We start from the raw sequence: 16,212 nt of genomic DNA on the forward strand, positions 1-16,212 counted from the left end.
CAAATATTAACTCCCGAACACACAAGAAGAATAACTATTTGAGTAGTGTAGTATGAAACTGATTTAATTTCGTTGGGTTTTTATCAACTGATTAACAATGTTACATTTAATTATGAAAGGAATTAAAAAGATTTAGCATATTTCGATTGATTTAAGGTTACGTGTCAGTTAATGTTAATACTTGTCGAGATGGTAAAGATGAATTGTGTTTGGCAACGAGATCCAAAAAGCACATTTTATCCTGTTTATGACTCGTCAGATGAAGGTATTTACATCAGATTTAGTGGTTAATCCCAATAGGGCGAAACTCAAACCATTATTTTTATGTGGCTATCAGGACTCAGTGGCCGAGTGGATAACGCGATGGCGTTTGAAGTAAAAGGTATTGGGTTCGAGTCCCAGAGTGAACATCAACTCTGAGATGGAGTTACATCCAGCTGACAAGTCCCAAATAAGACGAAACGCGCGTCCTGGATCCCACTGTTAGCCACCATCCATCTTTGCTTACCACGTAACTTAATATAGTTTGCTAGGAATGATAAGAATAGAAATAAAGGGGAGATAACCATGTAATGTATTCAAAAGTAAATGATTTATTCGAAGGAATATTTTAAAAATTACTTACAGTAATAGTAAGGGATCGTATGGTTGACTTTTGAATGATTAGATCACGTTATTTAATAAATTAATTAGTTACAAATGTTAATCTTATGAGGTTTTGACTTAGCTACTTAAAGTAGGTTCAAGTTATTGGTTGAAAGATCCAGAATGATGTGCGTTTTCCGGAAATTATATTTTCAAGGGTACGAGATCGTATTTCACTTTATCATTTAGTCCCTTACATCTACACAAAACAGGAACGTAGTTTCATATGTTCAATTGAAAGTCTAGTTTCGGATCATGAAATGGTCACTTTTCACATTAACCCAGTCTATTTCAGATCAGGAGGCTGAAAATGTATGTACAGATTTTAAATAATTAATGAGAGTAGCCCATGGTTCTGTCGTTTGACGAAAGGATAAATAAGAAGCACCCATTATGGAGCTGTGTCTGTTATTATAACTAACTTCACATGTGTTACTTTCTGAAAGAAAAGCGTACAGAGTGTTCACTATGTATCACCAGGTGTTTAAGTAATCAAACCTCTAGGCTTGTTTAACTTTTATCAAGAATTTTGTCTCGTGAATAGTCTTGAAACGTTTAAATTACAGATCGTTGAGTTCAGAGGCGAAGAACCGATTCAAAGTGGTGTAGACGGCAAACTCGAGCCCTATTTCTTCGCACCATGTAATTACATAAAGTTCATTTACAGTTATTCATACGTCGTAGGCAGTGAACGTACTGAAAAGTGTAACAAGGAAGGAAATTATGTTTTATGTTCCTTTTAATTCATGAATTCTGAGATGTTACAAACTAGGTTGCATCATATCCACAGTATTCGTTCAGTTGTTCCCCTGGTAAAGTCATTCAATTATTTTAATCTATGACGATGCTAAGTATTTACCTAAATTTATAATGGTTTGGATTATTCCGTTGTTGATATTTTGACAGAATTTAGATCAGTCTTAGTTGGGATAGGTGCATCCATGGTGGGTTATCTCGATAAAATCATAATAAGCTTTTTATAGAATAGGTGAGACGTGGTTTGTATTAGAGTTCATAATTCATGCTTCATCCTATTCGAGACTCATTAGATACCTGTATCTCATAGTTAATATTCACTCTTGGGATTCGAATTCAGTAACTTTCTCTTTAGATACCCAACGAGATATTAGCTACTCAATTGTACAGTAGGTGTGAATTTCAACTTAATTTGTAACGATTTGAATTACCCCGTTTTTTGATGTTGGTTTATTCATTGGATGTTTGAAAAGAAAGGTACTGGTTCAAATCTCTGGGTGAATATCAACTCAGATGCAGGTACATCCAGCTGATGAGTTCAAAATACGACTAAATGCACATCATAGATCCCACTACCAACCATATTCCATCTATCTCATATTTACCCTAAAGTTAAACCTTAATATGATGATGTAATTAGAAGCGAAATGTTATGTTAATTTTTAAAAGCTTTTTTAGACGATTAAATTGCCATGTAAACAAATAGCACAGGATGTAACGGTGCGTCATACATATAATAAACAAGTTTACAGTTGCATGGTAAATGGATGTTATAAGTTGATACAAACGGTTATGTGAACTTATGCGACCTTTGGATATGTAACGATAACGTTATTGATTACTTATCATAGATTCATATATAACTAAACATGACCTTTCTTCTATATACATTTCATACATATATATGTGTGTAGTTGTCTCTATTCGTTTATAGATATTACTCATTGCCCTATGTTAGTTATATAGAAGTTGGAACATAAATTTCTTTTAGTCAAGTGCTTGGAAAAACCTTTCCTATCAGCATTTATTTCCTATCGTCTGTCTACTTTAACGTATGTATGAAACCTGTGTTCCCAAAACATTTACATATTCAACTTGTTCCGTTAGCACTAATGAAAGTTATTCAATGAATATATACGATATTATCATAGTTGAAAGCATGAGTCAATTGAAGCTAGACCACCAAGGAAACCTGGAAGTACTGGATGGTCGTTATGCCCTATTGTGGTACTCCTCAGCGGTGCGCGTACACGATCCCGCACTCGCGAGATTCGAACCCAGGACCTACCATTCTCGCGCCAGAGCACTTAACCGATAGACCACTGAGCCGGCATCCGATGGTGTTTATGTCTAACTCCAACCAATCCACGAAGTTGAGCAACCGTTCACCAATTGTCTTCAGTGAGTTCTTATCTCACAACAGACGTGGTTTGAACTCCACTGGTCACTGTTTCCCACTAGAACTCCAGGATTTACCTCTCGAAGTCAGTCACTAGTGCGATATTAACTACGATATTAAGCAAGGATCTATATTCTTCGTTGGTTACCATCTTATGGTTTCAGATAAGCCGACAAATAGGTAAAAAAAACGAGAAATAAAAATGTCATCTTGAATTAATTCTTTTCTCTTTATTTATTTATTTATTTGTAATAGAAATCGATAAAGAGTAATTCAGTTTTTATGGATAGAATAACGGATTATCTAGTCTAGACTTATGGGAATTGTGGTTAGAAATTGTTATTATTTATCAGAAGGGGTTTTTATGGATATTATAGTAATTTTAATAGTTGAGATCATGAGTCAATTGAAGCTAGACCACCATGGAAAACCTGGAAGCACTGGAGGGCCGTTTCGTCCTATTGTGACTGACTTCTAGAGATATTTCCTGGAGTTCTAGTGAGAAGCAGCGACCACTGGAGTTCAACTATGTCTGTTGTGAGACTGAAAACAATGGTGGATGTGTTGCTCAACTTCGTGGATTAGTTGAAATTAGACATTAACAGGACTGGATGCTGGCTCAATGGTCTAGAGGATAGGCGCTCTGGCGCGAGACTGATAAGTCCTGGATTCGAATCTCACGATGCGGGATCGTGGGTACGCACTGCCGAGGAGTCCCACAATAGGACGAAACGGCCGTCAAGCAGTGCTTCCAGGTTTTTCATGGCGGTCTATCTTCAATTGACTCATGATTTCAACTATGAAAAATGATTTTATACATCTTATCTCACAGTATGAAATTATAAAGGCTACTGTTTTATTTTCAATATGATAAATGAAGCCTATTTTATTATCTTACAGTTAGGTCACATCTGTAGTGTTATTAATACCATAGACAATAATAACATATAAAATGACTTGAGATTATATTAACTTGGATGAAAGAATAAATTTGGGTTTTGCTCAAGATTCTAAGGGTAACACTATCGTGTATAAACGTATTACATATAATGGGAAATAGCTTATACACGTATATATATATATATATATATATATATGGCGATTAAGTTTGCTTAGTGAATCAAATGAACAACATAACGTGATATAATCTATTTATCACTGATTATACCAACGATACTAATACTACTACCACTGCTACTACTACTACTACTATTACTAATAATAATAATAAGTAGTAGTAGTCAAAAACGACTTTATTATTTGGAAAACAGATGTGAATTCATATATTGAAAAAAGATTCGTAGTAATTTATAGATATGATAACAAATTAAAGGGAAAGAGAAGAAGAAGGAGAAGAAGGAATGAATGAATTAGTTGAAGAAGAAATTCTGTTTCCACATTTATCATTAAGAACAAAAAAATTAGGTTAACATAATATAATTAGGGTAACAGACTGACTGTCATCTTAGATAACTATGACTGATAATCTTAGCTAATGATTAGGATTAATGATTCAAGGTGATGGAAAAATAATGTCGCTTTTTTTGGTAGTATTTATGGATATATTTAGTTATCGTGTGAATCAGAAATATACATACAATAAATTCATTTAGTATTGTTTGTTTGAATCGACGTTTGAATTGACGGCGTTTGAAGCGAAAGGTACTGGGTTCGAGTCTCAGAGTGAACATCAATTCTGAGATTCAGGTACATCCAGATGACGAGTCCCAAATAGGACGAAGTGGCGCGCGTCCTGGATTCCACTGCTAGCCATTATCCATCTTTGCTTACAATACACACAATAGTTTGGAATGTATTCTATTAGATTTCCAATTAGAGTTTCTGGTTTTATTTAAAAATTAAATTGATCAATCATTGATTAAATTATCTGAGATGGCTGTTGATTGCATTAGATCGGTATATGTCAATAAATGGAATCCTTAGGTGGATATCTCATGATTGTCTGTAACTATCAGTCCATCATGTGTCTCAGATATAAGTCTATGATTTTAGATGATGAGCAATGGTATTTTGGCTTCAAACTGAAAGTCAACACAAGAATTTAGTATACTCAACTGATAGGTTGTATAGGGAATGAAAATCTAATCACTAGATCCCACTGCTTATTATTTAGGAAAATAATTTATCCAAGGAATTATCATTCAGTCATCATGATATGCTTGAACTAAGTCGATTTCGAGGTAACGAATGAAGGTCAATGACACACTGACACGATAAGCTAATCTAATCTGTTGTCGCAGGCCCCGCGAACTAGATGAAGAAGTCCAAGACAAAGTAGGGGAATATATATTCCGTAAGCAGCCGAGTACAAGCAAGTCATAAGGGGAAAAACTCAAACGTATATATACAGCGATAATTAGTCCTTGGGCAGCATTGCAAAAATAACACACTCAAAGCTACAACGGACCAATAGCATTTAAGATATTTTACAAGTGGGAAATACGACTTGAAGGGGAAAAAAGCACCTTTGGCACGAAAACAAGGAAATTCAAATTTTCAAAATAAATTATAAAAATTAAGCTATTTACCAAGTATGTGCTGGGGATTTGACATCCCCAACACATCAATAGTTTAGGTTGACAAATGAGGAATATTAGCTAAATTCGTTAATGAATTTTATGGCCGTTTCATAGAATGTAAAAAAAAAATCCATTAGTTTTTGCTGGAAACTTTTCCATAATCATAACTTATGGCAATAATCAATGTGAGGTATCATTCAAAACGTTTCAAATGTCATCTGATGCTTCAGTTAATAGAACTAAGGGAATAGTCATTTTCAAATAGTGCCTTCTAATAATGTCAACTATCAATTGTCTAGTAAGTAATTTTGTTTATAGTTAACCCTTAGGTTAATTGTACTATGTTTATTAATCCAATGTATACCATACGTTCGTTTGGTTTACAGGTTGAGATTACTTGCATACTTGCAGCTGTTACGTCTCGCCGAAGAGCATAGATCACTCACCAGCATTCTCCATCCAACTCTGTACTGGGCAATCCTTTCAACTTGCTTTTCATTCTTTCGACGTTTGCTTCCAATTCCTGACGCAATATGTTTCTTAGTCTTCCTCTTTTCCTTTCGCCTTCATTATTCAAAGTGAGTATTTGCCTCGTTATACAGTCTGATGATTTTCGTAATGAATGTCCTATGCACCTCCAGCCTGTCATAATTTTCTCTTCAGTTCGATGCTAGTTTGTTCTTTTCCACAGTAGTCTGTTGCTGATGGTATACGATTGACGGACATTGAGTATCTTGCATAGACTACTGATTATAAATACCTGTACTTTTTTGGTGGTGGTTGTAGTAGTTCTACCGTAGAAAACAACCTCGCTAACAAAATTCTAACTAGAATAAACAGGTTCAGATAACAAAGTAGTGGTTTGCACCAAGTCACGAAACGTCAGAAAATCTAATTTTTCTACTTATTGGGATATTACAAATATTATCAGAAAGGGGTTATGTGGAGATTTCAGTAATTTTATGTAGTTGAGATCATGAGTCAATTGAAGCTAGATCACCATGAAAAACCTAGAAGCACTGCTTGACGGCCGTTTCGTTCTATTGTGATACTCCTCAGCAGTGCGCATCCACGATCCCGCCTCATGAGATTCGAATCTAGGACCTATCAGTCTCACATGCAAACGCTTAACCACTAGACCACTGCTCACCAGTGACTGGCTCCATGAGGTATTTCATGAAGTTTTAGTGAGAAGCAGTAACCAGTGGAGTTCAACCAGATCTGTTGGGAGGTAATAACTCGCTAAAGACATTGGTGAATGGCTGCTCGATTTCGTGGATTGGTTGAAGTTAGCCATTAGCACCGTTGGATACCGGTCGGCTCAGTGGTCTAGTGGCTAGGAGTTCGCGCGCGAGACTAATAGGTCTTTGGTCCGAATCTCGAGAGGTAGGATCGTGGATGCACACTGCTGAGGAGTATCACAACGGGACGAAACGGCCGTCAAGCAGTGCTTCTAGGTTTTTCATGATGATCTAACTTGAATTGGCTGATGATCTCAATTTTATAATATTACAAATATAGTATTTATTTATAACAATCAACCCAATGCTCAATTTATTCAAAATTATCATATCAAAACTTGATAATGATACCTATAAGAGTTCATTACTTGAGTAAATGTAGTTAATATGTCGTCAAGCTGTTCACCCAGTGATGTATACGATATATATATATATATAATCCATTTTTATAATTTTATCAACTGAAAACATACAATCATAGTAACACAAAAAGTTTTTAAGTATTAAGTTGTCATAGACTTTGTATACATCATATATACTTTGTAACTAAGTGAAAAACCTATACACATTCCGTTCATATTTAGAAAAAAAAGAAAAGGGTAACATATTTCAACCTAAATTTATGACATAAAAGTGTTTTAGTTTCTCTATAACCCAGATACAATAATATTTATTGATTAATAGATTGTTATTATGATTATATGACGTAAAATTATTCAACATTAGTACTTTATTGAAAGATTCCATTCATTAGTCTCTTCTTTAACTATTTATTCATTCATTCAACTCATTGGTTTCGTCAGATTTTGTCAAATCTTATTATCATTAATAGTAGTAGTACTATTATGATAAATATGGATATGAACGTAAGAGTATGTAATTTTTTCATTACTGAAAAAAGAAATAATAGAATAGATTTAATAGATTGGATTATCCTGTTTGAGCTTTTATAATGGAAGACACGAAGTTAAAATCTCAGAGTGAATATCAATTCTAGAATTCAAGTTTATTCAGTTGATGAGTCTCAAAAAGGACGAAACACACATTCCTCATTTTGTTGCTACTCATGTTAAATTTTATTTCATAGAATAGTAACAATATTTTCACTGATTTTCTGATACATTATATATGGATAAGAAGGGGTTTTGTAGAGATTTCAGTATTTTCATATTAAAAATCATGAGTCAATTGAAGCTAGACCACCATGGAAAACCTGTAAGCACTGGACGGTCATTGGGTCCTATTATGGGACTCCGCAGCAGTGTTCATCCACGATCCCGCACTCGCGAGATTCGAACCCAAGACCTAACAGTCTCGTGCCAGAGCACTTAAACGATAGACCACTGAGCCAGCCGGTATCCAACGATGTTATTGTCTAACTTCAAGCAATGCACGAAGTCTGAACAACCGTTTACTGGTAGGTCCTGCGTTCGAATCTTGCAGGGCGGGATCGTGGATGCACACTGCTGAAGAGTCCCATAATAGGACGAAACGGCCATCAAGCAGTGCTTCCAGGTTTTCTAAGGTAATCTATCTTCAATTGACTCATGATTTCTACTATGAAAATACATTATATATGCATATATATAAGTTAATTCAGATTCATTTATGTAATGATAAATGTGTCCGACAAACACATGCTGTGATTACGTCAAAACTAGACATAGAAATAGTAGTACAAGAAGAGAATTAATCAAAAACTGAACAAAAAATAGCACAGCTAGTGAATGACTATGTAGTTCTGTACAAATATGCATGAAATTTCTTTATATATGTATTCAAATATGTTTCCTTTTAGATATAGTTATGCATTACTCTGATTGTTCTAGTATACTCTGAACAACTTTGATGCCCAAAACGCTTATATGTATATGTAATTTGTATAACTTACTAGCTAAGAGGGATCTAAGAGTGATTGACATGTAGACATTCCATAATGTAAACATGTTTACCATACTAATATATAAAAGAATACAAACATATTCTATAATATATGTCTCTTTCGTTTTTTTTGGTTACCATCTACTTTAAGGATCTACATCCATAGGATTAAAATAAGAATTCATTGGTAAATGTTATTGTTTCCCTTTCTTTTTTTCCCCCAACTAACTGTATAGAATAATGGAAAAGAAAGGTGATTTAAAATGTGATTTTTCATTAGACCATTCGAATTAAGATGTTACGTAATCACATTATTGATAAGTATATGCAATCAATGAGGATTTATTATCTTTTAATGTTATTATGATGTTCTCACAATTGATTGATCATTGGATGGTAATTAATGTCATGTGTGTTAAGTCTTTCTTAATGCAGATCGAATGCTATTGATCAAGTTGCAATGTGGTCAGTAGTCTAGGTGGCTCGACACTGCGTGCACTATGTTGAGATAAGAAGGTGGTCAACAGGAAACCCTGAACCTGGGTTTCGTGCTACTTGGCATTCATCAGCAAGGTGTACTTGTAATCTTGAGGGAACTGGTGCTCCCCGACGGATTAGATCCCGTGCCACTCAGCTTCACAGTCAGAGACGTTACCACTGAACTATCCGGGCCGCATTGCAATTTGATCGATAGTATTCGATCTGCACTAGGAAGGACTTTAAGTGATATTTGATTCCTTGATTAAATTATCTATTCGTGTTATATGATGTTTAAAATTAAAATATCGTGGCTTAGTTATGATATCATTTGAAACCACGAAGCAATCAACAATAGGTTCCTCCTGATGTGGGATTCTTCGAAAGTGTTAACTTGGAACACTAAATAAATCACTAAACTATAGATAACTTATTTCATTAATCTCCAAGCAAGACAACAATACTCGATGTTCTAGTTCATGAAAATGCTATTTTTCAACAAGATACTAATGTACCAATATGTAGTTAAGTGTAAGAATGTTTTTGATGCACAAATTCAAGTTGTGAGGTATTCACTTGTTACATTTTATTCCTTTTCAGCTTTATAGTTTTAGAGGAAATTTCTAATAATTCTAGGAAAATATATAAGCGGTTTATGATGATTGTCGTATTTCATAGTTCACGTCTCAAAGCTACCTTAGTTCAACAACAAGTGATTATCAATAAAGAATGAAAAAACTGTTTTATTCTTGTATAGGACTTGTCAGAAATGTACAATCTTGTTTAGACCAGAGATTCATCGAGGACCTACAGGTCTCACAGTGAGCGTTTAAGCGTTTAAGTATTCAATAGTTTAAATTTTTAGTAGTCAATTCTAGTCAAATGATTTTTGTATCTAGTTATTTATTTATTTTTTAAATAATGTGCAATCAGTCCCAGTGATTAGTGTTGGACAACATGTAGAACTTACAACTTTTAGATAGGTCCTATCAGAGATATTCCATTCAGTATGTATATATTTACATGAAAAGTTGTCAAACCTATCTTGTACGTTTGCATTCATCACTGTATGTATATTTATTTTCAAAGGGGGTTTTGTGGATACCATAATAATTTCAATAGTTGAGATCATGAATCAATTGAAGCTAGACCAACATGGAAAACCTGGAAGCACTGGACATCAATTTCGTCCTATTGTGGGACTCCTCAGCAGTGCGCATCCACGATCCCGCCTCGCGAGATTCCAACCCAGGACCTATCATTCTCGCGCGCGAGCACTTAACCTCTATTTGTTTATATTCTGATATAATGGAATTAAGTCATTACACTTGATTAAAATGTCCATTTAAAAAAAGTTTATTTAACTGTTTCATATTAGAGTGATAATGTTAACAAGATTCTGAAGTCAAAGTCACTTCTAACGTTTAATGTTATCAGATCATTGATGACTTGAATTTCCTAATTTGAACATTCTGAAAATAGAAAAGGATTAAGTGAGCTAAGATTTTAAGTAGAACTACAAAGGGCTCTGAAGTGTTAGATATTTTTCTTCCTCTCTTTATATCTGAGTTTTACTCGTTTTTCCCACTGAAGTTTGTTTGAAGCAATTAGAAGTATCCTCAAGACTATGTTAAAAAATGTACTTATTCTCTTATTCTTAGCTATTGGTGTGTTCACTGGTTTGAATAATTTTTTTCTGATTAGCGTTTTTTTAGCGAGTTGGTTTTCTACGGGATGGGGTCACAACCCCATGTCCAACCCTCCTCCTTTACCCGGGCTTGGGACCGGCAGTAGCCTCCGGAGGAGCTAAAGGCGGAGTTGTGTTAACTATTATAATATAAATAAATCTAACACAAAATCGATGCTTGTAGAAAAGTCACTAAGCTGTAAAGGAAATATTAAATAGGAATAATATATTTGTAAAATCTCAGCGAATCAATTTGAAGTAAATCCAACGTTTCGCCCGACAATCTGATCCAACCTTTTTCAAGGAAATATTTCCTTGGATTTACTTCAAATTGATTCACTGAGATTTTACAAATATATTATTCCTATTTAATGCCTTACATTAAATAGGCACCCAAATACTGTGAAACTATTCGCTCGAATTTAGACGAAAGTTCTTACGTAAAGGAAATATTCCGTATTGAATTTTTACACTCACTGAATGATGTTTTAAAGTTTAATGAACTATTCACAATGCAAATATTCAGTCGTACATGAATTACATCCAGTCTACTAATTACTGTTTCCCCTATTCACAGCCATATTTGGCCAAATCTTGTACATATGTTATTTTCTATTTTATAGTACGATGTGGTCAGTTTGATTGGTATATAAACTCAGTATGTTTGAAATATAATGATTCATACCACAGAGGCTGTTCTGGACTTAACTGGCTGGGTTAGGCAGAAGCAGGACCGACAAATGTTCTAGGCTGCTCGTCCGGTTTTCGTGTATCACTGGTCCGATCGATAATTCGCTACTCTCTAATTGGCGGTCTTATCACGTCATACGCTAACAGGGCATCCACTCGGCCACAAGTTATAACAAATTTCAATCTAAGAGTTACATTAGTAGATGTTTATTGAACGGTTAAATAACTAAATCCTAAGCGCAAAAAATTGAATGTCCTTTTTTCAATCATACATGCAACACAGGAACTTCCGTTTTGTGATGAAACTATTGTTTATTTTTGTAGTTGAAATCATGAGTCAGTTGAAGATAGACCACCATGGAAGACCTGGAAGCACTGGACGGCCATTTGGTCTTATTTTGGGACTCCTCAGCAGTGCGCATCCACAATCCCGCCTCGCCAGATTCGAACCCAAGACCTACCAGTCTCTCCTCAGAACGCTTAACCACCAGACCACTGAGCCGGCATCCAACGGTGTTATCGTCTAACTTCAACCAATCCACGAAATCGAGCAGCCATTCACCAATGTCTTCAGTGAGTTGTTATCTCACAATAGACATGGTTGAACTCCACTGGTCACTGCTTCCCGCTAGAACTCCAGGACATATATATTGAAGTCAGTCACTAATGAGCATATGATTATAATCAGAAGGAGACGAAACGGCCGTCCAGTGATTCCAGATTTTCCATGGTGGTTTAGCTTCAATTGACTCATGATTTCAACTATGAAAATACTGAAACCTCCACAAAACCCCTTCTGTTTATTTTTGCTTAATTTGTAGTAGTTCTAAGATTAATCTTAGTTTGTAGTTAATAATCTTTTCCAATCAACTAAATTGTTACAAATCACTTGATAGTATATACATTTCATTATCGATAATTAGTAGTACATAAAAGCCGTTATCTAAACCTATGAACAATACAAATACATATGAACATATGTATATAGATTATGCTGTAACCAAATAGTGTTGAAATAGACCATATTTACTATGTTTGTTCAGTATATGAATTCACTTTTTCTAATCGATCAATCAGTAATTCAGTAAAATGTGAATAACTATACATCTGTTCATGTTATCAAGATTTACATCAACACAGTAGGGAAGAAGATTAACAGGATAAAAATCAAAAAAGAATATCAGTAGGTGAAAACTAAACATATATAGAATTACTGAACCGATGCTATAAGGTTGAACTAGTCGGACTGGAGAATGTGACGCACCAGTAAAAACAAAACAAAACATGGTTATTACTTGTCAGAATCTTATCAGTTTCATTGTTGATATCAAAATTAATTATTAAATATGTTCATGAAATGGTTGCTTGCAGATTTCATTGCATAGTAACTAGATTCAACTACACTCACGTAATGGCTTCCAGGAGAGAATGATTTGAAATAATGATAATGATCATGTGATCACTAGTGACTGGCTCCATGAGGTATTTCCTGGAGTTCTAGTGAGAAGCAGTAACCAGTGAAGTTCAACCGGGTCTGTTGGGAGATATCAACTGACTGAAGACATTGGTGAATGGTTGCACAACTTTGTGAATTGGTTGAAGTTAGACATTAACACCGTTGGATGCCGGCTCAGTGTTCTGGTGGTTGAGCTCACGCGCGCGAAACTGATAGGTCCTGAGTTCGAATCTCATGAGGCGGCATCGTGGATGCGCACTGCTGAGGAGCCCCACAATAGGACGAAAAGGCCATCCAGTGCTTCCAGGATTTCTATGTTGGTCTATCTTCAATTGACTCATGATCTCAACTCTATATGATTTGAATTAGCATAAATAAGTTCCCATCCAGGAAACAATTACGTTTTAAAATGCAAGAATCCACAATGAACCACGAAAGCCCTATTTATCTTGTAAAAAGTGTATATGATGCTTAATTTTATTCGTTACCAGTTACAACTTGTTCAGTCTTTTGATCTGTTTTTAACTGAGTAGTAATGAGGCTAGACTTTCCCTGTGTTATCTTAACAATCATTTGTGTTTGTATTTATCAATTAAGTTTAACTTACAGTTTGATGGAAACAGATGTAATCAAGGAATCAAATGCATAGACTAACATTTAAATTCATTATTTATGGGAACATATAGAATTAATACATCTGTGCTACTATCACTTCTTATGAGCTATGTTATCCAGTTTCTGACCATAGATTATTTTGAATAACTCGATGTTCTGTATCAAGAAGTTCACACCTATCACTATAACCCAGTTCTTAACACCAAATATCATTTTTAATGCTTGCCGTTTTGTTAATGAGGAATTTTATAATTGTGGCTGTGGCGAAGGGTATTTACTCATTAAACAAATTTCACTTATTATAAACAAAGATGGATGACCGCTTGCAGTGGAATCCAGAACTCATGTTTCGTCCTATTTGTGACTCAACACGGTGTGTAAACGCATCCCAGAGTTGATGTTGACTCCAGGACTCGAACCCAGTACCGTTCGCTTCAAACGCTATCATCATTAGTTATCATTAGTTACTGAGTCCTGATAATCGCTAGAGGCTAATCAAATTCAGTCCTAAACATCGATGGGGAGATTCAAACAAACGATACAAAATGGATTAAAGCTTCGCTCTATTGCACAAGCTAGTGGCTATCAGGACTCAATAGCTAAGTAGATAACGTGATGGCGTTTAAAGCAAATGATAATGGGTTCGAGTCCTGGAATGGACATCAACTCTAGAGTGCAGATGCATTCGGTTGACGAGTCGCAAATGGGACGAAACATGTATCTTGGGTTCTATTACTAGCCACCATCCATCTTTGCTTACAATGCTTATGACTTAAGGCAATATCGAGGCAATACTCACAGTATGCACATATGTCAATAAGAGACAAATCAGCTGCAGTCCTAAACATCAATGGGAAGATTCAAACAAACAATACTAAATGAATTAAAAACTTCAGTTGGTAAAAATGGAATTGGATATTTCATTATCAATTTTTCATAACTACTCAGGATAGCTAGTTACAACTTTCACATTTGTATTTATTCATGTTTTCAGCATTTACTACTTTTTTTCTTAATAAGTAGTATAATTTACTCAGTAACCTAATTGTTTCATGTTTCACTTTATTAGGTTATATGAAGATCAATCACTAATCATCATCAATATATCTCCAATGGAAATAGTCCAGTTTATATGAATATATTCAACTTATGGTAAATAAATGAAAGTTTTATTTTCTAAGATTTAAGTAGTTTCAATTTAAACGTTTCATGCCAGATATAACAACTGTTAATTTACTAGTTGAATGCATGAGTCAATTGAAGCTAGACCACTATCGAAAACCTGGAATCACTGGACGGATGTCTCGTCCCATTACGGGACTCCTCAGCAGTGCGCGTCCACGAACCCACACTCGCGAGATCCGAACCCAGGACCTAACAGTCTCGAGCCGAAGCCCTTAACCGACAGACCACTGAGCCGGCATCCAACGGTGTTAATGTCTAACTTCAACTGATCCACGAAGTTGAGCAACCATTCACCAATTGTCTTCAGTGAGTTCGTATCTCACAACAGACGTGGTTTTGAATTCCACTGGTCACTGCTTCTCATTAGAGCTCCTGGATGTACTTCCCGAAGTCATCAGTGAGCATATGATTATATTAATTATCAGAAGGGGTTTTGTGGGCTTTGGCTCGAGACTGGTAGGTCCTGGGCTCGATTCTCGCGAATGCGGGTTCGTGGATGCGCACTGCTGAGGAGTCTCATGATAGGACGAAACGGCCGTCCAGTGATTCCAGGTTTTCCATGGTGGTCTAGCTTCAATTGACTCATGCTTTCAACTATGGAACATACCAAATCAACCCCTTCTGTTAATTTACTGTAAGCTAATAATTTTTCAATGAACTGATGGACAGCGCCAAGAATGAACACTACATATATATGCTAATTAGTCAGCGAGACTTAAGGAAGTATTCAGTGATAATAGTCATATTCTATTGTCGTAATCTAAGATCATTTTTATTTGATTACTAAGTGTTTTTCAGTAAAGACTATAGTAGTTAAAATGGTTTACTGAACATCGAACGATTTTGAAATTATATCAACTTAAACATAATTAAAAGTAGGGTCAAACCTATCATCTTCAGACTTCATAACAAGTATGATACCAAGGAATTCAATTGAATATAGGATTACAAATCCACATAGTTGAAGAATTTTAAACACAATTGAGATTTTAATAGTTGAGATCATGAATCAATTGAAGCTAGACTACCATGAAAAACCTGAAAGCACTGGACGGCCCTTTTGTCCTATTGTGGGACTTCTCGGCAGTGAGCATTCACAATCCCGCCTCGCGAGATTCGAACAGCCGTCCAGTGCTTCCAGAATTTCCATGGTCGTCTAGCTTTAATTGATTCATGATTTCAACCATTAAAATTACTATGATATCCAGAAAAACCTCTTCTGATATAAGCAATTGAAATTGTTGTTTGTTGCTTGCCGGTAGTATCCTTAAAGTGAATTGATCAAAATAAGTTACTACTATAGAAATAGATCTGGATATCGATAAATTGACAATTAACTTAAGTAATATCATCAACTTGATTCAGGTAGGTATCATTACCAAGTTTTCATTTGATAATTTCGAATAAATTGAGCATTGGGTAGATTGTTATAAATAAAGGTGGGATCGTGGATGCGCACTACTGAGGAGTCTCATAATGGAACGAAACGGTCGCCCAGTGCTTCCAGGTTTTCCATAATGGTCTAGCTACAATTGACTCATGATCTCAACTATATAAAATTACTAAAATCTCCACAAAACCCCTTTCTGATAATATTTGTAATATCCCGATAAGTAGAAAAATTGGATTTTTTAATGTTA

At 35.2% G+C, this 16,212-nt stretch overlaps 1 non-coding gene across 1 annotated transcript; it reads left to right on the top strand.

The window, feature by feature from the left end:
* The first annotated feature begins 340 nt into the window (after positions 1-340).
* Positions 341-407, top strand: Smp_tRNA_02250_Gln_TTG.1.1. The gene has a single exon. It is a non-coding gene (tRNA).
* The last annotated feature ends 15,805 nt before the right edge of the window (positions 408-16,212 follow it).

Source organism: Schistosoma mansoni, chromosome 2 (genome assembly GCF_000237925.1).
Source record: "Schistosoma mansoni strain Puerto Rico chromosome 2, complete genome".
In the NCBI taxonomy this organism is placed as follows: Eukaryota; Metazoa; Platyhelminthes; class Trematoda; order Strigeidida; family Schistosomatidae; genus Schistosoma; species Schistosoma mansoni.